Source organism: Vipera berus, assembly GCF_964194415.1.
Source record: "Vipera berus genome assembly, chromosome: 1".
NCBI classification, from domain to species: Eukaryota; Metazoa; Chordata; class Lepidosauria; order Squamata; family Viperidae; genus Vipera; species Vipera berus.
The window spans coordinates 175,060,816-175,086,970 of record NC_138202.1 but is presented as its reverse complement, the minus strand read 5'-3'; positions in this window follow the sequence as shown (position 1 = coordinate 175,086,970).

Here is a 26,155-nt window from a genome sequence, read left to right as displayed (position 1 = left end):
ATGAATTGCATTTGCTCTTGTTTTTGCTTCAGCTTACTAGCACCACCCAAAAGCATGGAAGAACATCCTCCAAATGGCAGTGCAGTGCTGTTCTGGAGAATCGTACCATTTCATCTTTTCATCCAGTTGCTCAGTAGTGCCTACAACTGTTGTTTCAAATAGGTAGCCAATTATTAGATAGAAAGCAATTGGGTTACTCAGGATCAAAAATATTAGATTCTGTAGAATGGTGTTGGGGCATAAAAGGCTGAGATTAAGCAAACCAGAGTTTGGATGCTCCCTTTGTGGGAACCTACTTTCAAGCCCTAGACAACTTGTGATTCGTGATGGAAGAACAACAGGATGCACTTGTACTAAAGAAATGAAACCCCTGTAAGAAGTACCCATAAACTAGTTTCAACACAAAATAAGGCTACAACTGCAGCAATGTGTAAATGCTGTATCCTTCCTTTCAAATGATAAAGAGCAGGCAAAAAACAGTAGTTCACCAAATGCTTTTTCTTTTAGGTAATGATATCCAGACACAGCCCTGCCATGGGGTACTTTTGTCCAGTCTGTGGATGGCATGATTTCGCTGTGAGTTTTGTTCCAGGCAGCATTAGCTCTAAAATCCAAGAATATTGTAGTTTGGAACGCTTAGTCCCACTGCATTGTTGTGGCCAATGTATAATAGAAGAAGCTAGTGAATGGGTTCGTGGCTTCAACAGCAAGTCTAAAAAGGAGGTTTTTTTAAAAAATTGTTTTTGTAGTAAGCAGCCACAGATAATCTTGTTTATTGCTGTCAGCCCAGGAACGGTACTGACTTGTAATCTGTCAAAGTGTGCAGATTAGGTGAGACTGACTTCTGATATGATGAAATAGTCTAATTTATGAAAATAAACTGGTCCAAAATGCATCCTGGACAAAGGATACTTTAGCAGAGTTCTCAACTGTGTCTGACAAGCATACTACGTTGTTTTTTATGTTGTTACATGAGGGTATTCACTGCTGTACAGTATTCCATCCTGCCATTGAGCGAGTCAGTACATCTTCCAGTTCCCTCCCTCTCCTCTCTTCTCTCACCCCCCCCCTCCTTCATTTTTGGAACTAAATGCCATTTTTTCATGTGACTTACAGCAACTTCTAAAGTTATCCAACTATTGTGCCAAAATACAGAAATGAGAACAGGTTTTGATATGGCCTCAAAAAGCGTTAGGTGATGCCAGAAGATTGTACATGTCTACTGAGGAAATGGCCTTTGGAACCTCACCAAAGGTCACACCAGCTTCCTTCTTTATCTTAGAATACATATTGCAAATCTAAGCTGACAATAGATATAACACCTCAGTTGTCAGTAAGAAAGACAAAAAACTCTGGATAGCAGATGTGGCAGTATCTGGAGACAGCAGAAGAGAAGAGGAAAAACTGGAGTAAATCACAAAATACAAAGACTTGCAAAAAGAAATAGAATGACTGTGGCAAAATAAAGCCAAGTTACTACTAATAGTAATAGACACCTTGGGTGCAATCCCAAAACAACTGGAGCACCACTTGAATATCATCCTCACTGACAAAATCACCATCAGTTAATGAAAAGGCAGCTTTAAGTTGGAACAGCTTACATCCCATGACAATACCTTTAACACCATCAAACAAGAACATCTGCCTATCCCAGGTCCTTGAGAAGGACTCAATTGGTGAACAAAAATGCCAAATCCAGTCTAAACATCTGGATGACTGTGCAACAAACCATGAATTCTTAACAGATTTTAAAAATTAAATTTTAAAAATTAATTTTTAAACATTTTAAAAATTACCAACTAAGTCTTTGTTGTAGGATCAAAGTATCATCTTCTCATAACTTGCTTTAAAAGGGTTTCTTTTAGTTAAAGAAAACATATATTGTATCTGATTTTTAGGAGATAGTGTAAAGCATATCTTAGAAGCTTAGAATCCCAGGAGAATTAGACTCCTGGATGATACACATAAATTTTCAGTATTAGTATCATTGAGTGTGAAAGAAAGCAGTCAATATGGTTCAAATTAAGTGTTCAGTTCATGTGTTGCTTATGGAATTTATTTCTTGGATTATAATTTATTATTTTAAAACTTCTGCTTATGTAATTATTAAAGGGCTTATTTTACCAGTAATTAAGCTGCAACATGGAACTTGTCAAATATGTCTTTTACTGCCTTTTGTTTTTAATTTAGTGTTGGACCCCAGCATGTCTGGATTTCCTAACAAATGAAAGGAATTTATTTAACTGAGGTTGCCCAATCAATGGTTTCAAATTTTAAGGATAGTTAGATATGTTTCTTATGATAAAAAAAACTTGCTTAGTTCAGGAAAAGATTGGTTCTTGTCTTTTTCATGCTGGGGAATATAATAAATTTGAAGGAACTTAAATATAATACCTAATCAATGATGTTATTACAATGGTGGATCAGGTTATTAAAGGTGGCAAAATATTGTAATGTTTTATTTCGTTATAGTTGAAAAACCTGTAATCCTACAATCTATGAAGAACATTGAATGTATTGAATTCCGACTATTTTTTAAAAAATGAGAGCATGTGTTCCTGAGAGAATGCTGGTGACCAAGCCTGTAAATGTTGGCTTAACAAAATTCCCAGCTGTCAGATTTTAAAAGAGAGGCAAGACCAGACAATATGATTCCATATGACTTAGCTTTAATTCATTGTTTACAAAATATATCAGACCTTTTGAAAGGAAATTATATGATGTATTAACCTGAGATGATAGATAGATAGATAGATAGATAGATAGATAGATAGATAGATAGATAGATAGATAGATAGATAGATAGATAGACAGACAGACAGACAGACAGACAGACAGACAGACAGACAGACAGACAGACAGACAGATAGGTAGATGATAGAGAAATGGAAGAGATGGAGAGATTTTTAAAAAAGAAATATATATTTTTTAAAATGATAATTACATTGTAATGAAACTAAGATTCTTCTGCAACCAGAAACCTCTTAGCAACTTAGGAGCATGCACATGCCTGCAATTGTTATACTTATCAAATACTTAGCAAATGTATTATGACAGTATAGGATATGACAGCACAGTGAACAAAGCTCTTTAGAGACAGCTGTCCTGTTCCTGCTGTAGTGCCATGACTGGTGAATGTTCTTCTTACTGGTTGATGATCTGCTGAAGAGAGAGAGAGCAGCAAAGCCAGAAGGTGCAACAGCCACTTGGCCTATCCTATACTGCACTTGCATATCCAGCATGACTCCATTCAGTTACTTGGAACAGGCAGGACAGAGGCAACCTAGGGGACAGCAATGGAAACAAACCATTTCATGTCGGTGCAGCTTTCTAATAGTTCTCTAGAACTGGTTGGTAGCACTTGAACTCAGTAGAATGAACCCTCATTTGAAACGGACCAATGTCTGAGACCAAGACGGTGACAATTACTCCCCAGGATTACTACTATAGTTAAATTCAGCACGGTGGCGGTACTGCAAATATTGTAAGGGTCTCCCCATAGAAAAGTTTTGCAACAGTTAAGAAGCAGCTCTGGGCTATGGTGACTGCATGACATTTGCTGATCTTAAGAGATGAGCTGCATCTCTTCTGTCTCTTGCTGTGGTTAATTTGGAGCCAGAGCAAAGCTGGTTTTTCCCTTCTATGGGGACAAGGCTTTGTTGATCTTGCAAACTCTTTCTTTCCATTCTGGTGGAAATGTTTGCCTTGCCCTGCTTTCTGGCTCAGGGCAATCATTCCTCTGAACCCTCCCTGAGGTTCTTTGGAAACACTACTTGCAATGTATCTCAGCTACTCTATCCAGTACAGTATAACATGCAGCAATGATTAAAAATACTATGGGGAAAAAAGACTGGTTACAAAAGAACATAACAATAGAGATGTCTGCAAGCAGCAAGGGTTGCATGTTGCAAACTCCATCCCTTTTGAACTTATGTCGTGACACTGCACAAATATGTCAGGGGCAGAGCTGCTTTGCGAACTACATTCTATCGTTTTGACAAACTCTGCTTGCCAGGAATGCTCTTGTGTAACATATTTTTCTTTTCACAAGAGGTTTTTTCAAATACAGCAGAAATTGTGCCTTTGCTGCCAGCTTTCTCTTATAGGAAGTTTTTTAATCTTTAATTTTACAGTGGATCAAAGAAATACACAGATGATGAATGGGATGGGTTGTCAGCCATTTGTTCTGTTTGCTTTTTGTGTGGAATGGGATTGAAGAAAGTTTTGTTGTTGCAGAACTTGCAGTTGAGAGTGAGACATTGGGATCTTTATACTTTCTGACTAATCAGCTGAAAATTGAGCATTCATTGAATCATGGTGCTTCTTATGTGTTTATTTATTTATTATTTATTTTATTGGATTTGTATACCGCCCTATTCCCGTAGGACTCAGGGCGGTTTACAGGGCAGTTAAAACCATGAATACAAAAAATTAAAAACAAATAAAACAATTAAATTAAATTCAAGCCCCAAGAGTAAATCTAAAACCCAGTTAAATTAACAACCTCACAGTCTGGACCAAACAGATTGAAGAGCCAAGTTTTCAGGTCCCGGAGAAATGAGCGAAGGTCGGGGGCAGTCCTAAGTTCTGTGGGTAGTTGGTTCCATAGGGCAGGCGCACCCACAGAGAACGCCCTTCCCCTGGGAATAACCCGCCGGCATTCATTAACCGGCAGTACCCTGAGAAGGCCCTCCCTGTGGGGGCGCACAGGACGATGGGAAGATGATGCTGGCAGCAGGTGTTCCCTTAGATAGTCCGGACCCAAGCCATTTAGGGCTTTATAGGTCATTACCAGCACCTTGAATCTCACCCGGAGGGCAACCGGAAGCCAATGCAGCTCACGGAGAAGAGGTGTTACACGGGAGTATCGGGAAGCTCCTATCAAAACTCGCGCGGCTGAATTCTGCACCAGTTGAAGCCTTCGGGTGGTCCTCAAGGGCAGCCCCATGTAGAGGGCATTGCAGTAGTCTAACCGGGAGGTCACGAGCGCATGAGTGACTGTACGTAGAGCATCTCGGTCCAGATAGGGATGCAACTGGTGCACCAGGCGAATCTGGGCAAAAGCCCCCCTGGTCACGGCTCCTATATGATCTTCCAAACTGAGCCGTGAATCCAGGAGGACTCCCAAGTTGCGAGCCCTATCAACGGGGGGTAATACCTCATCCCCTATTGTTAATGATGGAGAAGGCTGGTCAGCCCGAGATGCCGGTGTTCTCAATCTTTGAAGGTCAACCTAAATGAAGACCATCACAAATCCTCAATTATCCTGCTGTGTGAAAGCATAAGGGGTGAAAATAGATTTCTTCACAGTCAGCATCCTAGATTGAAAAGCTAATTCCAGCAACTCCAATCCAGGGAATCCACTTCTGGTGCATATAACTCTTGATCACACAATACTTAAGATCTACTTCTACAATATATGGTGTTTCGTATCTCAGTTACAGGTAGTCCTCAACTTACAATCACAATTAGTCCCTGAACGTGATATTGATACTATCCCTCTGTTGATGCAGCCTATGACTGCATTGGCTTTTTTGGCAGCTGCAGCACACTGCTGGCTCGTACTTAAGTGGTGGTCCACTAGGACACCTAGATCCCTCTCACAGTTACTGTTGTTGAGCCAGGTACTGCCTATTCTATACATTTGTTTTTTCCTGCCTAAGTGTAGGATCTTACCTTTCTCACCACTGAACTTCATCTTTGTTGAATAGGGCCCAATGCTCAAATCTGTCAAGATCCTTCTGAATCTTGAGTCTATCTTCCCATATGGTAACAATTCCCTCCTCCCCCCAGCTTGGTGTGATCTTCAAATTTAATGAGTTCCCCTTCTATCTCCTCATCTGTATCATTTATGAAGATGTTGAAGAATACTTGGCCAAAGACCGAAGCTTGGTTCCCTCCATGTAGATGTAGTTCTACTGAGGACTACCCTCTGAGTGTGGCTGGTCAGCCAATTGTGAGTCCACCTGGCGATGGTACTATTTATTCCATGTTGTGTCCTACCAAAAACTAGGTTGTGGTCTACTTTGTCAAATGCTATGCTGAAATCCAAATATACCCATGTCCACAGCATTTCACTGATCCACTCATTTAGTTCCTATATCAAAGAATGCATCATATTTTTAAAACAGAAATATTTTTCACTTAGCCAACTAGAATTTCGGGGCAGCTTTAGAAAGATGACTTTTCTGTTATACTGAGAAAAATAACAGAACCTTAATACCTATGGCGATTCTCGGTCGTCCAAATTATGGTTGTCCCAAAGGTGCTTTCTTTCAACAGGCAACTGGACTTTCTTGTTTTGCGAGGAGGCATTTCCCTTCTCATCCAAGAGGCTTCTTCAGTTTTGTTCCGTTCAGCGAAACAGAACTGAAGAAGTTTCTTGGATGAGAAGCGAAACATCTTCTAGCAAAACAAGAAAGTCCAGTTGGCTTTTGAAAGAAAGCACCTTTGCGACAACAGAATCTTAAGGAATCTGGAGGAAAAAGTGTTCAGTGTCACACTTTAGTTAGAGAACCCATGAAACCGATGGAGCAGTAGGCATAGGTAGAATCAGACACTTCTAGTAATCATGGATGAATACGGATTGGGAATTTTTGAGGTTTATGGTCCCAACACATCTGGGGGGCATCCGGCTGAGGAAAACTTTACTACCAAGATAACAATACTGTAGCAACCCCTATTTGGGTATTCTAGGCAATCCCATGCATTTCTGCTCTTCAGTTAAGCAGCCGCTTATCAGAAATGCTTTCTGTGCTGTCAATAACTTCCCTCCATTGAACTCCTAACCTCTAAGTGAAAGGTGATCTCCACAAATTATATTCTGCCATTCTCATTACAGTATGTTGGTAGTTTCCCTTTTGTTGTTGTCTATCAAACATTATAGAAATCTCTGGCATAAATGATTACTGAGTTTTATATACAGTATATAATAGGGAAGTGTTCCGTGTGCCTTTGGCGTCTAGTCATGCTGGCCACATGACCATGGAGATGTCCTTGGACAAACGCTGGCTCTTTGGCTTTGAAACGGAGATGAGTACTGACCCCTAGAGCACTGGTGCTGATGAATGATCTCTGGCGGGCTCGGGACAGGGGTTGCTCCTCTGTCGTAGTCCTCTTAGATCTCTCAGCGGCGTTTGATACCATCGACCATGGTATCCTGCTGCGACGTCTCAGGGGGTTGGGAGTGGGGGGCACTGTTTTATGGTGGTTCTCCTCCTACCTCCTGGGCCGTTCACAGTCAGTGTTGACGGGAGGGCAGAGGTCCACCTCGAGGCCTCTCGTTTGTGGAGTTCCTCGGGGTCAGTCCTCTCTCCCCTCCTGTTCAACATCTATATGAAGCCGCTGGGTGAGATCATTCATGGTTTCGGGGTGAGGTATCATCAGTACACTGATGATACCCAACTTTTTCTTTCCACCCCGAACCAACTCAGTGATGCCTTCGACGTGATGTCCCGTTGCCTGGAGGCGGTTCGGGTCTGGATGGGGAGAAACAGGGTCTGACTCAATCCTGCCAAGACTGAGTGGCTGTGCATACCGGCATCTCGGGAGAACCAGTTTTGTCCATCGTTAACTATGGGGGGGTGAGGTGTTACCCCCCGTTGATAGGGCTCGAAACTTGGGCGTCCTCCTGGATTCACGGATCAGTTTAGAAGACCACATAGGAGCCGTGACCAGGGGGGCTTTTGCCCAGGTTTGCCTGGTGCGCCAGTTGCGACCCTATCTGGACCAAGATGCCCTACGCACAGTCACTCATGCGCTCGTGACCTCCCATTTAGACTACTGCAACGCTCTCTACATGGGGCTGCCCTTGAGGACCACTTGGAGGCTTCAACTGGTGCAGAATGCGGCCGCGCGAGTTGTGATGGGGGCTTCCCGATACTCCCATGTAACACCTCTACTCCGCGAGCTGCATTGGCTTCCGGTTGCCCTTCGGGTGAGATTCAAGGTGCTGGTGATGACCTATAAAGCCCTTAATGGCTTGGGTCCGGGTTATCTGAGGGAACACCTGCTGCCGGCATCAAGCTCCCTTCGTCCCGTGCGCTCCCACAGGGAGGGCCTTCTCAGGATACCGCCGGTTAAGGAATGCTGGCGGGTTATTCCCAGGGGAAGAGCGTTCTCTGTGGGCGCGCCTGCCCTTTGGAATGATTTACCTGTGGAACTCCAGACCGCCCCCGATCTGCGTTCATTTCGCCGGGACCTGAAAACCTGGCTTTTTGATCTCTCAGGCCTGGACTGAAGGGCTTTTAGCTTTTTAAATATTGTTTTAATTGTTGGGCTTAATTAATTTAAGTTATTTTAATTTTATATTATCTTTTATATTGTATTTTATGCTGCCCTGTAAACCGCCCTGAGTCCTTCAGGAATAGGGCGGTATAGAAATCTAATTAAATAAATAAATAAATAAATAGAGTCGGATGTGCGGGGGAAACATTACCTTTACCTAAAGTTTTCCTTTTTCTCTATAAAGGAAAGCAACTTGCTTAATGCCTGAAGATTGTGTAGTGTAATATTTTACTGTTTACTGATATCGCCAGAAATGGAAGGGCTTTCTTTTAATCTGAGCAGTTTTGCAGGGATTCAACTATCTGTGTTGTGGAAATCAGCACCTGTCTTTACTATCAGTGGACTCTGTAATTTTAGTTTTTCCTTTTTCTTCAAGAACATTTGGGAGAAGAGATTGCCCAATATCACCAAACCTGCAAAAAATAATAAATCCCAGTATGATTTCTTCCTGGGTGACTTGCAAAGTCACTGCCACCTACCAGTCTATGCCTGACGTCCTGTGTAATAAGTTAATAGAGCAATAATAGCTGATGAAGTGGAAGAGTGTGGGGGGAAGGCGAGGGGGGAGAGAAGCAATGATGCTCAGAATGCAATGAGATGCCCTGATCATGTTATATTATCCCATTAAAGCACAAAGCTGCTTGCCCTGTCCTTTTCATCCCATCTAGGTGGGGGAAGAAGGGCTGGAGTGGGGATCGTGGAATTCTATCGCTCACTGCAGCTCTCAGAAAATTATACGCGTTAGCTTAATTTGCAATAAACCCAAGCAGTTAAAATCCTTAAAACAACCTAAGCTGGAAAGGCAGTTTTAGACATATATGACAATAGTGGAGTTCAGAAATTTCAGAGTGGGGATTACTTTAACCATTGTCACAAAGGTCCAATTTCTTTTTCACATACACACAACCCCCCCCCCCAAGATAAATTTGGCCATGGATTTCTGGCCTGAACATGACATTTCTAGGAACTACATGCCTTCTGCTCTTCTCAGCTTCCACATGTAGAAGATGTTATCAACAATAGAGAGCTTCCTAACCACCATCCAACATAGAGGTTTACAAACAAATGAGGACATTTATGTCTTAAAACTAGCAAACAAGAATTAAGCTTGCTTTTCTTGTTTGACATCAGAGTGAGAATTAAATTTGAAATATTTTAAAAAGAAATAATTCAAATTCTGAAATATTGCCTAGTTGTCCTACTTTTTCATGTTGTTTGCTTCTCTGTGATGTTGGTTATAAATAGTCCCTTTTTCTTTTCTCTGGACAGAAATTAGGATAGATATGTGTTTCATTTTTCAAAGGAAAATTAGTTCAGAAGTTACCATCGTGCAACAGACTGAGTTGAGATTATATTATCATAATCTTCCAACAAATCATACTGAGCCACTGAAAGGACCTCATCCATCAACAGAACATACCTCTCCATTTCCCAAACTCTTCTGCATCCTCAAATTTGCTCTGAATAGGAGCAACCTTGAGGAGTGTGCAAACATATTGGAAAGCAGAGTGAGATATCTTCTTACATTAGTGAATAATCCATTCCTGTGATACTGGATGAAGCTCTACAGCAAAATGTATAGTGTTTTTTTAATTAAATATTAGACATTATTTTTGAATTGCATACAGTATTTTATGTGCCAAATTTGGGCAAATTGTGTCCTGTTGTGGGGTGAGTAATTTCCTCTTCTTGGGTTTCTCTAACTGATGTAAAGGAAAGAATGGCTCTGTGAACTCAATAAGGGTCCAGTGCCTCCTCTAGCCTCTTGTCATTCAACAACAAATACTATTTACAGCAAGAAGCAGCATATAAGGACAAGTGCTTCCTTCCAAATCCCATCCCTCTTTTGTATTAATGAAAAACTATAACATCAGTTTAACAATATCCGATGAACACAACCAATAGACAATATTTTAAAAGAATAAAAATGAAATGATGAAAAGTGTAATAAATGTGGAGTAGTTCTGATGCACTGACATGCATGCCAACTTCTCAGATTTTTGGAGAGGAATTGGTGTAATGCAGAATATGCTGTTGATTGTACAGTAATACATCACTGTGGTCAATGAACAAGATACAGTAAGGCATTCCTGCTGATTTCAGCTGTAACGTTAGGCAGAAAGAGACATCTGCCTTAGGAAAATGATCTTGATGGTTGAAGAAAACAGCAAGTTGTTACTGTTGAAGGGAGGTCTTCTATAAGGAGGGTGACTTACTATGTGAAGATTTTCCTTTTTTTTTTAGATGTTACAACAGCTGGATCAGCCTTGATATCCTGCACTTTGCTAGGATAGAGATGGCATCCGCTATTCCATCTTTAGTAGGAGAAAGTGGCTGGTCCTGAACAAGTTCCTGAAAGAAATTAGAAAAAGTCTTTCCTATACAAAGAACGTGTTGGAGAAAATGTAGACCATCTTACCGGTAATCATGGAAAAATGAACTCAACATGAGTTATCTACAATATTAGGCTGCTACAATTTGCTATTAGCTTCTTGACATTTCTAAATGATAGAGAATGGTAGATGGGAATGACTTTGGAAAACAGGGGGAGAGATGTAGCCTGGAGAATGGTCAGATAAGAAGTAGCCAAACCCACAGCAGAAATGTGGATGTGGCAAACATCTCAGAAGGGACCCTCCCTAGTTTTGGGGGGAATGTAAAGGTGACAGGGGAGAAGTGTACTTTCAGACTTGCAAAATTCTGTTAATTTAACCTTAAAATAAAGTAGAATTACAGTAGTTCATCTGGGCATGCTTTCTCTCTGGACTATCTCAGAAGACTGACAAGAATTCACAAATATTATTCCTATAGGAGAAGAACAGGCAGACCTGGGGAGGGGGGGAGTTAAATGCATCATCAGTTTAGAGTCCTTGTGTTGCCACAAAAGATCCAAGTCCAGCCCTCCCCTTGAATTCCATTGGCCTTTATCTAGCTCCAATTGAACTTTAGTTGACCAGATTCTTGTGTAGAGGCTTGAATAAATCTTCTATGCTGCAACCTTACGAATGGTCCTGATTTTTTGCACCTGACAGTTCCATAGAAAAGTGTGTTTACTGATTCCTACAATTATAAGAGCAGTGTGTGATGTCATATAGATATTTTCTAGGGGAGGTAAATAGAAATTGCCTTTTCTAAGAAGAAAGAAGAGTTGCTGTTCTATAGATGTTTGAGCTCTAAGCATAGAAGAGCAGGCAGAGCTGGGGGTCAGAGTTAAGTGCATCATCAACTTAGAATCATTATGTTCTCATAGATGATCCATGTCCAACCCCTCTTGAATTCTGTTGACCCTTATCTGGTGCCAATTTAGTACTGAACTTTAGTTGACTAGATTCTTGCATATAGGCTTGAGCAATAAATCTTTTGAACTGCAACTTAACATAAGGACCTCATCCTTTGCACCTGACGCTAAGACTCTAATTCCCTGCACAAATAAAAGTCAATGGCTCTTATTTTCATGGAAGATATTTCTAAGTCTCTGTAAGATCTTTCCTTATTTGCACTAATAATGACAAAAGCATGGTCAGGCTACATCACTTTTCTGCCACATTGCCATTCTGTTCCTTTCATCTTCAGCACAGGCTGAAGCCATCCTTGGATATCCTGCAGTTACATTAGCTCTCCCTCCTTATTTTGACAGTGTCTAAGGACAGCCTCAAGGTGACTGTCAGTGTTAGAGACAATTTCATGTTGCACAGTTTCTGCCAATTCAAAGATGGGTATAGAGGACCAACTTAAACATAGGGAAAGCCCTGTGTAAAGAGCTTAGATGAGGATGTTAGCTAAAAGACATTGGGAATCAGGCAGCATGCAAGTTTAATCAATTAATACAATAAAATAATATAATAAAATATGTTTGAATAGTTTATGATAGAGACTCTACATGATTATCCATATATTCATGCTTTATACAAACTTCTGAACACAGGTGCAGAGCAAACTATTTGGGGAATCATAGTGAATGCTTGGAAGAAGAAATTTCATCTACTTGGGCAAAAAATAGTGATCTGCTTCACTAGGTAATGCACATCTTGCTTGCTTCATGGCTTTTTCCCCATGGAAAGCATTACATAACATATTTCCACAAGAAATTTGTGCATAAAGTAGATAACAATGGTTTCTTTTTCTTTTTCATGGGGGTGGGTGGGTGGTGGTATAAAAAAAATGCTCACCAAGTATGACAGCATGATTCTCCTGAAATATGCAGATTCTCCTTTGACTGTCTTTTGAATGGGCTGTTATCTTGGTGCAGCTCTATCTTCACAATGAAAAATATCTTCTTCTAAAGTATATAATTACCCTTTGTCACTTGTAAATTTCCTCTGGTTTCAGAGCTCATTTAATAATGCCAAAGAGAAGTTAACAATAACGGATTCCTGCCAATTTAGCACCTTGTACATAATGTACCTATAATGATAGTTTGATTGCCTGTGCCCATTATTTCCAGCTTCTGTCTATTTTCTATTACTACACAGAGAGCCATTCTGCTTGCTGGAAGATGAATACAAGAGATGAATACAGATGTTAGCCTATAGAAATTGTTACCCACAAAATGGCGTTCACATTAGTCTGAATCTTGATTTCAGTTGGGGCTAATAAACATAAAGTTCTCCATCTCAAAGGCATCATGGCAAATCAGAAGCATGTTCTGAATAAGAGCTAACCAAGCCCTTCATTCTTGACTGTGCCTTTGAAGTATCCTGTTGGGATGGTCCATCTTGGGGCTGAAATAGTATCTCTGGAGAGGTGTGTGGGGGAATAGATGTTCCAGTCCACAATATCTAACATCTGGATTTCAGCCTTGTTGGTTGAATCAGCCATCATTTGTTGATCTGAATAGCAGAAACTAGCAAGAATCCTGTGCTGGAAACTCCAGCAGTGTGGACTGGGAAATCTCAGGAAAAAAAAGATATTTTACTAAAAGAAAGGCATGCTTGTATATAGTGTCCAATGCCCACTGACTGAATAGTAGCCATACTTGTTAGCCAAACCTATCTTGTAATGCCAAGTAACCTGGTGTTCTTCGAAATGTGTGGATAAATTTCTGCTAACAATTCATGTTTCTGTCCAGTTCAGTCTTTTCTGCCAGACATATCTGATTATACTTACTTGTATATCTGATTTTGTAATCTAAAGCTCTTTGGGTTTCAATCTGCTTGCTTTTTTTTCACTCAGGGTTGCCATTGCTCAAGCTAAAGTTTGCAAGAATATGTAGATAAAGTCTGTACTAACACCCTTCCCCATCTCCCTCTCTCCCTCTCTCTCTCTCTCTCTCTCTCTCTCTCTCTCTCTCTCTCTCTCTCTCTCTCTCTCTCACACACACACACACACACACACACATTAAATATAGAACATTGTAGACTACTCCTTGCAATGACAGAATTTAACAATGTACAAAAGAGATGCTTCTTTGAGAGCCTCTGAAATTCCTGTACTATAGTCTATTCTATTCTATTCTATTCTATTCTATTCTATTCTATTCTATTCTATTCTATTCTATTCTATTCTATTCTATTCTATTCTATTCTATTCTATTCTATTCTATTCTATTCTATTCTGTTCATTATTTCTGAAGACGTCAGAATAAAGCCCTTTGAAATGTTTATGCTGAAAAAGATAATAGTTTAGGACAATCCCTTTAATTGCAAGAAGGATTTTTCCTTTCTTTTTTTGTTTAAGGGAAAACAAAATTCAGTTTAGCTCTTGACAACTACCTGGAGAAGTTCCTGCAATTTTCTAGGCCAGATTTCAGAAGTGGTTGGCCTGTATCTGTTTCCCAGGGCTGAGAGTGGCCCAAGGTCATCCCCTGGCTTTGTGCTTAATTCATGATTTGTACTTTTTAAGTATGCCCTTGAGAACTGGCTAGGATCATTGCCCAGAGTCTTGCAAATTGATGGTATGTATTTAAAGATAAAACATTAAAAGAAATTGAATTAGCTAGTCTATACACACCTACATAAATTTTTTAGGCAACATTTTGAGAAGCATTGCTTATGTTCTCCTATTTTATTGCACATTGTTGTGAGTGAGCGCAATACAGATTAGATAAAACATTGCCTTTGCATTTCTTATAACCAGTTTGAAATCTTTTTTTAACTAATTAAAAAAATACTACAACAACCGCACAATGTTTAGGGTGTTTTTTTTAATGTCATACTAGAGAATAATTGTATCATAATCTAGAAAGAATGGCCAAACTGGCAAACATTGTAAATATGATATGATTTGCACGTAGATTGAGGACTAAAAGATGTCAGTCTTGGTTATCTTAACTATGAACTAGAAACAAGCCAAGACAAAGCAGAAAAGGCCAAGTCAGAATTACCATAGCACTATGGTAGGAGAAAGATGATGCACCACTATGAAAAACAAGAACTTCATTGTGGAAGAATTTACTCATATATTTGATGGAATGATAATATACGTTTGACTGGAACTATGTAAACATTGTATTATTTGTTAAACCATTTTTACTTTTTCAAATTATCTTGAACACTTGCAATATATATAGTGGGCAAAGGAACACTATATACAAGCATGCAATTCACCATGGAAACAGAAGCTAACAACCAACTTCCCTTCCTTGATGTCTTAGTCTACAAGAAATCCAACGGGTCCCTAGGACACACTATCTACCATAAAAAAACACACACAAACCGCTACCTGAACGCACTCTCACACCACCACCCAGCACAGATCAACTCTGTAGCCAAGACACTCATCTCCAGAACAAAACACCTAGCTGACGAACAACACCTAAAAACCGAACTACACACTCTCACTAATGTACTAACAGCCAATGGATTCCAAAGAAACACGATTACCAACTTAATCCGAAGAGAGACACCCACAAAAATCCAAGACAGAGAACAAGAAAATGGCAAAGCCCTCCTCCCATACTTAAAAGGGACCACAGACAGAATCAGCAAGATCCTCCAAAAACACAACATCAAAACAGCATTCTACACAGACAGAAAAATATCCACCATCCTAAGAAACCCCAAAGACATAATTGGGTTAGAAAACCAAGGAGTATACGAAATCCCATGCACCACCTGCCCCACCACATACATCGGACAGACCAACAGAAGAATAAGTGCACGCATTGAAGAGCACAAAAACTCACTCAGAAAGGGAGAACAAACTTCATCCCTGGTCCAACACTTTGAAGCCACAGGACATGAAATTGATTTTAAAAAAACCAAAACTTTCGCCAAAATTGAACATTTTAACAACAGAATAATCAGAGAAGCCATTGAGATAGAAAAACGCCCCCACAGCATGAACAAACGAGATGATACCTCTCGCCTACCAGCCATTTGGAAACCCGCCTTGATTGACAGACAAGTCCCAACCACCAAGAATGATACCAGACCCAAACTCATGATAACATCACATGACACCACCACCACACAACCATTCAAAAAGCAAATCCGAACCCACAATGATAACAACGCACAACCACAAAACAGAAACCTAACTACAGCTGCAACATCAGCCACTTTAAACCCCTCCAAACCACACAATAAGCAAACTGACACCCACTATAAAAACATGGCACCACCACAAACACGAAGCCGAACAAAAGCAGCACAACTCACCAGCTCAGGTCTAAGGCTGGCAGCTGAGACCAGCCCATCCACTCAAACCACACCCCCACCCAATCAGAACACACCCACCATTCAAAACACACTCCCACCCAATCAGAACACACTTAATCCCCCACCCAATCAGAGCACACCTCCACCCACAGAACACACCCCCTCTGGCAGTTTAAAAAAGAGGAACAAACAGCCACTACCACATGCTTCTCCCAGAAGAAGGAAGCTGAAGCCACCAGCCTGAGGATGATGGATGGGATTCCGTCGAAACGTTGCTCCTACACCTTCAACTCTACACGAGAAAAAACCCGAATGACCAAAGATCCATATATATCCTTTAGAAACGGAAGAATTTTTCTGACATCACTAATGGAAAAGAATATATGCTGGGGTGACCTATAGCACAGCAAAACTGATTTGTGCTCATTAGAGCTGAATTTGTTCATTTCCTTTGCTCCCAGAATTCATACAAGTGCCGTCTACTAAATTGACTGCATCCTCAAATTAATTATAAGATTTCCTCCTGACCCTATGCAGACCAGGAATGGAGGTAGGGAGCTTTAGACCTTAGAATATCTTTCTGGTTTTATTTTTATTTATTTTTTATTTTAATTCCATTTATATCCCGCCCTTCTCCAAAGACTCAGGGCGGCTTACAAGATAAGCAGTAGCCTTCATTCTATGTATATGCCTGCTTATTAGGGCTTTCGCCCCCCCCCCCAAGCGGCATTATTCCAAAGTCAGCTTATTGCCCCCAACAATCTGGGTCCTCATTTTACCTCCCTCGGAAGGATGGAAGGCTGAGTCAACCTTTTGTGGTTTCCATGAACTGTAATAGAGATCAATGGAAGAAAATAGAGAAAGTATCTTGCCATTTGCAATATTGAATAAACAATAATTCAGTTCATCTGTATCTTAGACATCTCTCTGAAAGGGACATAGATTGGTACTCAGGCCTCTAGACTGTTGTTCTAGCTGATCTGTGATAATTATTTTTCCTAAAATAGTTACATAATTAAAGTAAAATAAAAAAGTATAACTATTCAAATCAGAACTCAGTATCCAAACAAAATAACTAGTTAGACACTGAACTTGGTTCCAAGTATAAACTCAAGATTTTCCATTGGATTTCAGTAAGATAAGGGCCTAAACGTATGTATTTATACACATACACACTTTCATACACTTATATCCTAACAAAAATCTCCATTTTCTGAGAATAAACCCTGATGTGGCCAAATTGACATTGTTCAGGCACAAAGAGATTGGTATTGGCAGACAAGAGGAATCCTGAGGATTTTTTAAAAAAAGCAAAATACAATTGAAGGGGTAAAACACCTCAGAGAATCACTTCATTATCACCCCCTCCAAAATAACCCAAGCCCATGAGACCTGAACATACTGAGCAGCTAGGAATGCTGAATGACTATTAGTGGTGAAAAACAGACAATAATAGAAGGGAGAACAGAAGAGAGTATTTAGAGAGTGTGGCTGGTTGCCTAGAATTCTGAACAGGAGCTTCCCAAATTGAACGATTCTGTTGCAAAGGCTACTTGTATAAAAATATAATCTGTTCCCTTGAAGATGCAGTTTAGGGCTACCGGATCTGAACAACTGCTAGAGAGCAGCAAGGAGATATAGAAAACTCATAATTCCTTGCTGCAATTTAGTGGTTGTTCAGAAGTGATAGTCCTTGTGCAAAATTTAGACTCCTAATCAAACTCCATCTATGTGGCATACATTCTTCCTGCCTTTCCTTCTAACGTATTGTCAGAATAGCCTTCAGTTTCACCCATTAAATACCTTAAATAACTAATTATTGTTACTATAACTAATAAACAATAAACTAAAACTAATACAAAGTATGAAAATATCATCAAAATATTTCAGGTCATCCAGATTTTTAAAAGTTGTAAAAGTATGATAAGAGAAATATCTCAGAATGTCTCCCAGATGTACCTCTCTAGAGCAGGGGTGTCAAACTTGCAACATTACATGACGTATTGTGATGTATCGCGACTTTTTTGCCATTGCTGGCAATGGGGTGGGTCCAGTTTTGCTAGGATGCATCCGGCCTTCATGCCGACAGTTTGACGCCCCGCTCTAGAGAATGTGTTCCAAATGTGGGTGCTACCACTGAGAAGGCCCTCATCTCATTAAGCACCCGCTATGTTCTATTCTGTTGATAATCTGAATTGGTTTAAATTACAGCTTCAGTCATAAGCAGAAAACTAAACAGAAGAGATGTCATTTCATTATTTATATATATATTTTGTTCAGAATGACACCCACATATCTCTAGGACATATCTTCAAATTGAATCAATCAAATCTTTATTATGATCATAGATTAGCATAAGAAGGCAGGGATACAAACAAACAATTAATAAAATGTGCTTCTCTTCCTATAGAAAAATAGGAGAAAGTCAAAGTTATCTATTTATTTATCAGACTCATATGTGCCCATCTCATCTACAGGTGATGTTGCAGTTAGTGTTACACCCACTTTTCAATTTAATGCTGGACTTTGCTTTTAACTCCTCTCTCCTCATGCTGCTCTTTGCACATTTTCTCCAAATTCAGGTAATAGAGATTAGCTGGGTTAGCACAGTACATTCTATGTTATTAAGGTAACCATGGCTATTAATGTAATTACACTGAAACATATAGAATCATTTAGGTAATATTATATATTATAATAGTTACTTATATTAATATCATAGCAGTTTTCTCTGCTAACTTTCTGGATTTGCACAATACATAGAGACACAGACTAATTTCCTAGCTTGGGTTTTGGCAACATATGCACAGTTGGCTATTTTGTGTTTCCACATCACACAAGACATAGGCATTGTAAACCCAAGTAAAGAAAGCTAATAATATACTGTACATTTATAGGGCTGTGTTGAGCTCCTTCAGAATGTATGCTATTTGTAAAGCAGCTGCATAAAACTATAAAAAAATTATAGCAGCTTCAGTAAGCTGAAAAGCAGTGCCTACTGTATGCCCCTGCTGGTGACACAACCTTATCATTTTATACACGTCTGCCCAAGAGTTCAAAGGGACTCCCAGGTAAGTGACTGCATTTTCAGATTACAACATGATTTGTGTGTAAGATTCACTGGAAACAGATAGCAGTGTAAATGCTGAGCTCCCACTGATGTCATTAAAATTTTAATTCACTCCTGATTACATCTGCTAATAGCAATAAGGCACATTCAACCCAATCCTATCAACATTTGCTCAGAAGTCATCTCTTTAAGGATCAATATAGTTTTACTTCCTGATGTGTCATTAAGAGGTAAAGACATTGTAACTTTTTTTTGCTAAAGCTCTTTATGTATCTTGAGAGAATTATGCTATGCTACTGGGCTGGTTCCCCCAATGTGGACTTCTATTGATACTTTAGAATATACACCCATCTCCCAAACAGCAAGACATGCTGTTTTGGGATAATGGACGGTGTAGATCAGAAAGGCTGTTACTGTGTATTGCTCTCTTTAGGGAAAAGTAGTGTTCGGTTGGGTAGCATGGTGGAAAGAAGTTCTGACAGACTTTAAAGGTGTGAATGATTTAGTTTTTTGCTGCATCATTTACCTTTCATATAATTTTTCATAATATTCCTTCATAATGCCTCCTTAAGTAACACCAGCTGCCTGCAATTAGTGCAGGTTCGAGTCCCACCAGGCTCAAGGTTGACTCAGCCTTCCATCCTTCCGAGGTAGGTAAAATGAGGACCCAGATTGTTGGGGGCAATAAGCTGACTGTGTAATAATGCCGCTTGGGGGGGGGGCAGGGCAAAAGCCCTAATAAGCAGGCATATACATAGAATGAAGGCTATTGCTAAGCACATTGGTTTGTGCTTAAATTGTAAGCTGCCCTGAGTCTTCGGAGAAGGGCGGGATATAAATGGGATTAAAATAAAAATAAAATAAAATACAATTACTAATTTTCCCAGGCTACTGGTGTTTAAACAAAGGGCTTGTTCACTGCCAGCCATCTTCAATTTCAGTCTTATTCTGTGTTGACAATGATCATAAATGAGTAGCAATTATGATTTTATTTGCTGTTGGAAGGGCTGAGAGTTAAACATTCAACTTCACTGAGAGCAAAGGGAAAACAAAGCAATTCACCAGCATTATAGGCTCCTCTCCACAGCTGTACCTTCTAAAGACTTACCCCATCTTAGTTAGTCTTCCAACTCATACTTGGCTATTTCCAAGAGTTCAATGCAGATGGAAGTAGAGAAATCATGCTGATCGATCAGAGGTGGCTATGATCTTTGTAAAGTCCCCCTGGAGTCTCCTAAAAATTTGATCTAGAAAGAAATGCATTTCTCCAGAATAACAGAGAAAAGATGCTGAGAATTGTGATGGAGGAAATCAGCTTTTCCTGCCTCTCTCCCCTTTCCACTGTTGGGAATGGACTGATCAGAATTCTATTGGGGTTCAGTTTATCAGTAAAATTCTAATTTCCAGTGCAGTATCTTTGATATAAGGGACACAGTGGCTCAGTGGGTTAGGATGCTGAGCTTGTCGATCAGAAGGTCGGCAGTTTGGCGGGTCGAATCCCGAGTGCTCCGTAACAGAGTAAGCGCCTGTTACTCATCCCAGTTTCTGCCAACCTAGCAGTTCAAAAGCACGTAAAAATGCAAGTAGAAAAATAGGGACCACTACGGTGGGAAGGTAACAGCGTTCCGTGCGCCTTTGGCGTCTAGTCATGCCGGCCACATGACCATGTGTCGTCCTCGGACAAGCACTGGCTCTTCAGCTTTGAAACGGAGATGAGCACGGGCCCCTAGAGTTGGAAACGACTAGCACGCATGTGCAGGGGAACCTTTACCTTTACCTTTATCTTTCATATACTGTACTTTTTTACTTTTACATTTAATCAACTGATTTATTAGGAAACCTGGTTAATTGATGGAGAACTTTGGTTAAAACAAGTGTTATCATAGACCATTGATTAATTTTCTGTCTTGTTAGGACTGAGGAGGCCAGGTATACTGGAGAATGGAGTTCAAGAATAATGGGAAGTACTTTGAGTTCCTTCATGGCTCCAGGTTAAAATGAACTGAAGGGGATGCCCATTCACATACCTTCCTTGCCCTGGCTCAAAAATGTCCACGTCAAAGACATATCTGCACAATGATACCTGTGTGTTATAGCCAGCCTGTTGCTGAGGTGAACTGAAGCTGGAATGAGGTGTTCTAGCCTGAAAGTAGCTTTTCCCTTGGAAATCATAAGAATGAAACAAAATTCAAATCAATCTATAGTCCTAATTATCCTTGCTGAATAAGGAGAAGAGAATATATATCAGATGTTTGTCTGTGTGTATACAGGTAAATATTTTTTATTCATTATATATTATTTTCCATCTCTGAACCTAGAACTCATCAGAAGTATAGCAATAAAATATCTTAACATAGCAAAGGTTCCAGACTAGTCTGTCCATCAATGGTAGCCAATGAGGTCTGTTGAGGTGTTCCACAGAAAAGTTCCAGAATAGTTTAAATATCTGTATTTTCACAAGAGTTGAGGTGGATAATACTGAATTCATCTAGTACCTTTATCATACACGGGGATGTGGTTATTGATGTTTCCCCTGAGCAATAATTAGATAAATGGCTCTTTTAAGTGGTTTGTATTGTTCATATTTCAGTATTAGATTTGATAGCAGTTTGGAAACTAAATATTTTTTTCCTTCCTTCTTCCTAGATGATGCAAGATTCTCCACTTTTACCTCCCTCCAGTGCAAATATGCCCCCCAACCCGAAAGACCAAATTTTAACTCTTTTTACAAAACTTTGATCACAAAATGCTGGACCAGCTGGACCAGCTGGGTGGCAGAGGCGAAGGCATCGGCGGCGCCGGAGGTGAGAGACCCGCCCCTGGACCACGGCAGCCGTCGCAGCCATCCAGGAGGGGCCGGAGGCTCTGCTCTGCCCCGGCCCCCCCCCCACCGGCTCCCGGGCGACGGCGGCGTCTCCAGGTTATCAGCGGAGACGCCGCGGACCAGCTGGACCAGCTGGGTGGCGGAGGCGAAGGCATCGGCGGCGCCGGAGGTGAGAGACCCGCCCCTGGACCACGGCAGCCGTCGCAGCCATCCAGGAGGGGCCGGAGGCTCTGCTCTGCCCCGCCCCCCCCCCACCGGCTCCCGGGCGACGGCGGCACCAGCTGGACCAGCTGGGTGGCGGAGGCGAAGGCATCGGCGGCGCCGGAGGTGAGAGACCCGCCCCTGGACCACAACAACCCTGGACCACGGCAGCCCTCGCAGCCATACAGGAGGGGCCGAAGGCTCTGCTCTGCCCCTGACCGGCTCCCGGGTGGCGGCGGCATCTTCGGCGGTAAGAGCAGCGGTGCGGCGTCTCGACCACCGTGGGCTGCCCCTGGACGGCGGTGCCTCCGAAAGATGCGCACCAAAGGAGACGCTGGACAATGGAGGCGACGGCCCGACCCACCTCCTCGAAACATCTTGATCGGTGACGGCAACACCAGGGGCATGACACCAGGGACTCCCGTACCTCTGAGATGCCACGCTCTGGACGGTCCCCAACCAATAGGGGCCATGGAACTGCGGCCGGGAACAACGCCCAGAGGATCAGGGAGGGAACTGTTTGGGGCGGCTGAACCACCGGAGCTGACGCCAATTAATGGATCCCTCCATCCTGCCTTCTGCCCATTCTCACCCATCTTTGCCCATTCTCTCCCCACAGGACATAACGGGCCTGGGTGCTAGCCACGGTGGCAGAGTGGCTGGGCCATACACCTGCTACCCCATAGTGGTGAGAGCTCTATGGGGTATGCCTCACCCAGAGTACGTTCTGGACCACCTCCGGAAGCAAGAGTGGCCTGCTTCTGGGGGTTCGCCCGGCCAAGTGGCAGTGGCAGGGCGACGATCCAGATACGCACCTACCCGGCTCGACCCTCCTGCAAACTCACCATCCAGGGGACAGCCTTCCCGGAACCACCTGTGACTATGCCCGTTCAATACTCTAGCATAGCACTGCACGCCCTCAGGGGTTCCCCACTCTCCTGGGTGCGACCCGCCTTCATCACATCCAATCTTGATGACGGGCCCAACCACTGGGCCTCTGAGAGATGGCCGGGCAGGGTCAGGGGCCTCCAGCACATTCCCATCAAGAGGCCCCTGATTAAGTTCTTAGCTAAGTTTTTTGTGGGGTTAGGGAGGGGGGAGGGAGGAGACTATGGTTGCGCGGGAAAGGCACACCTTCCAGCCACCATAACGCATGCCAGGCCCACGGCCGTTCGCGACGGCGTACAACGAGGGCCAGTCGCCGATAACACCCAGTGGCGTACTGACGAACGTCCCATCCCTAGGATGGTGGGGAATGGCAGAAGGTGCACAGACAGAGGGCCGTATCGTCACCGGGAGTGTCATCTCCGCTCTGTAAAGGCGGTGAGACGCTCCGACCCTCTGTTCTCCCCCGGAGGACCCGGGAGCAAAGGTGCGCACCCTCCCATGCTGAGGCTGGTCTACCTGAATGCAAGGTCCGCAGCCAACAAAGCTCACCTCATTCGTGACCTATTGGAGAGTGAGCATGCGGACCTGGCCTGCATCACGGAAACCTGGCTGGGCCCAGAGGGGGGTGTTCCTCTGGTTGACCTCTGCCCGCCAGGTTTCCAGGTACTGCACCAGCCCCGGGCTCATGGGAGGGGCGGGGGAGTGGCAGTTATCATCAGGGAATCCCTTAGCCCGCGAGAGACCACCGTCCCTCAGATGGTCGGGTGTGAGTCTCTCCTACTGAGATTCGGCACAGGGGCGCAGCTGGGTCTGCTGCTGGCGTACCTACCACCTAATCGTGCAGCGGCGGCCCTACCCGAGCTACTCGATGTCCTCTCAGAGTTGGTGGTTGAATTCCCAAGACTCATGGTCTTGGGCGACTTTAATCTACCGTCCCTTGGAGGATCGTCCGAACTGGCTCGGGAGTTCATGGCTTCCATGACGGCCATGGACCTGTTGCAAATAATTTCTGGGCCGACTCATGAGAGAGGCCACAACCCAGACTTGGTGTTCTTGTCTGGACGGTGGCGTGATGATGTCGGTGGGGGTGCCACAACTGTTACGCCCCTGTCATGGACCGATCACCACCTCCTGCGGCTAGACTTCCCCCTTGCCACCCCCCACCGTGGGTGCACGGTGCCAGTCAGATGGTACCGCCCTAGGCGCCTAATGGACCCTGATAAGTTCCAGGCAGCGCTTAGGGACTCGCATGCACCCCCTGCTCACAGCTCGGCGGAAGCCTTAGTGGAAGCCTGGGAAAAGGCAGCCACGGAGGCTCTAGACCGAGTTGTACCCTTGCGGCCTCTGACCCGGCGCAGATCCCAGCGAGCCCCATGGTTCACCGAGGAGCTCCGGGAGATGAAGCGTCGGAGACGGGGCCTAGAGAGCCGTTGGAGGTCCAGTCGATCCGAATCCGACCGATTGCGACTAAGAATCCTCACCAGGTCTTATCTCGCTGCGATAAGGGTGGCAAAATCCAACTACTTTTCCACCCTCATCGCGTCCGCAGATAATCGCCCAGCTGCCTTGTTCAGGGTGACTCGCTCCCTATTAAACCAAGAGGTGAGGGAGGAACCCTTGCAGGGTCGAGCCGAGGAATTTGGTCAATATCTGCTGGATAAAATCGCTCGGATTCGAACTGGTCTGGACTCCAACTGGGCTGAGATGGAAGAACAAGACATGGACAGTCTTGTCGACGTCATCTGGGAAGAATTTGATCCTGTAACTCCTAAGGAAGTGGACAGGATTATGAGAAGGTTAAGCTCCTCCACATGCTTACTGGACCCGTGCCCTTCCTGGCTGGCCTATGCAGCTCGAGAGGCGACACGAGGCTGGTTCCTAGCGGTCATCTCTGCTTCTCTGAGTGAGGGTCACTTCCCCACCGCCTTGAAGGAGGCGGTGGTGAGACCTCTCCTCAAGAAGCCCACCTTGGACCCATCCTCTTTGAATAACTTTCGTCCAGTCTCCAATCTTCGCTTCCTTGCGAAGGTTGTTGAGAGCGTGGTGGCGCACCAACTTCCTCAGATCCTGGATGAAGCGGTTTATCTAGACCCGTACCAATCGGGTTTCAGGCCGGGCTACAGCACGGAGACGGCATTGGTCGCTCTGATGAATGATCTCTGGAGAGCCCGGGACAGGGGTCATTCCTCTGTCCTAGTCTTATTAGACCTCTCGGCGGCTTTCGATACCATCGACCATGGTATCTTGCTGCGACGCCTCAGGGGACTGGGAGTGGGAGGCACGGTTCTGCGTTGGTTCTCCTCCTTTCTCCAGGGTCGCTCGCAGTCGGTGCTGACAGGGGGACAGAGGTCGACCCCGAGGCCTCTCGCTTGCGGAGTCCCTCAGGGGTCGGTCCTCTCGCCTCTCCTGTTCAACATCTACATGAAACCGCTGGGTGAGATCATTCGCAGTTTTGGAGTAGGGTACCATCAGTATGCTGATGACACCCAGCTTTTTATCTCAACTCCAAACAATATCAGTGATGCCCTAGACGTGATGTCCCGCTGCCTGAAAGCGGTCCGGGAATGGATGGGGAGAAACAGGCTTCAACTGAACCCGGACAAGACTGAATGGCTGTACGTACCGGGAAACCAGGAGATTCAGAACGTCCCACTGCTTAACATTGGGGACAAGTTACTTCCCCCTGTTGATAGGGCCCGCAACCTGGGTGTCCTCCTAGACTCGCAGCTCTCCCTGGAAGACCACATTGGAGCTGTGACCAAGGGGGCCTTCTCCCGGGTTCGACTAATTCGCCAACTACGGCCTTATCTGGACCTGGATTCCTTACGTACAGTCACCCATGCCCTTGTGACATCTCGCCTAGACTATTGTAACGCTCTCTACATGGGGCTGCCCTTGAGATCCACTCGGAAGCTTCAACTGGTGCAAAGTGCGGCGGCACGGACACTCTTGGGAGCCTCCCGATACTCCCATATCACACCTCTCCTCCGTGCGCTGCACTGGCTTCCGGCTGCCTTCCGTGTGAAGTTCAAGGTGCTAACGATGACTTACAAAGCCCTACATGGCATGGGTCCGGACTACCTTCGGGAGCACCTTCTGCCGATGTCAGCACCCCACCGTCCTGTGCGCTCCCACAGAGAGGGCCTCCTCAGGGTGCCACCGCTCAAGGAATGTCGGCTGGTGGCCCCCAGGGGGAGGGCATTCTCAGTGGGTGCGCCAGCCCTCTGGAACACCTTACCAACAGAAATCCGGATGGCCCCTGACCTCCGTACCTTCCGTCGCGACTTA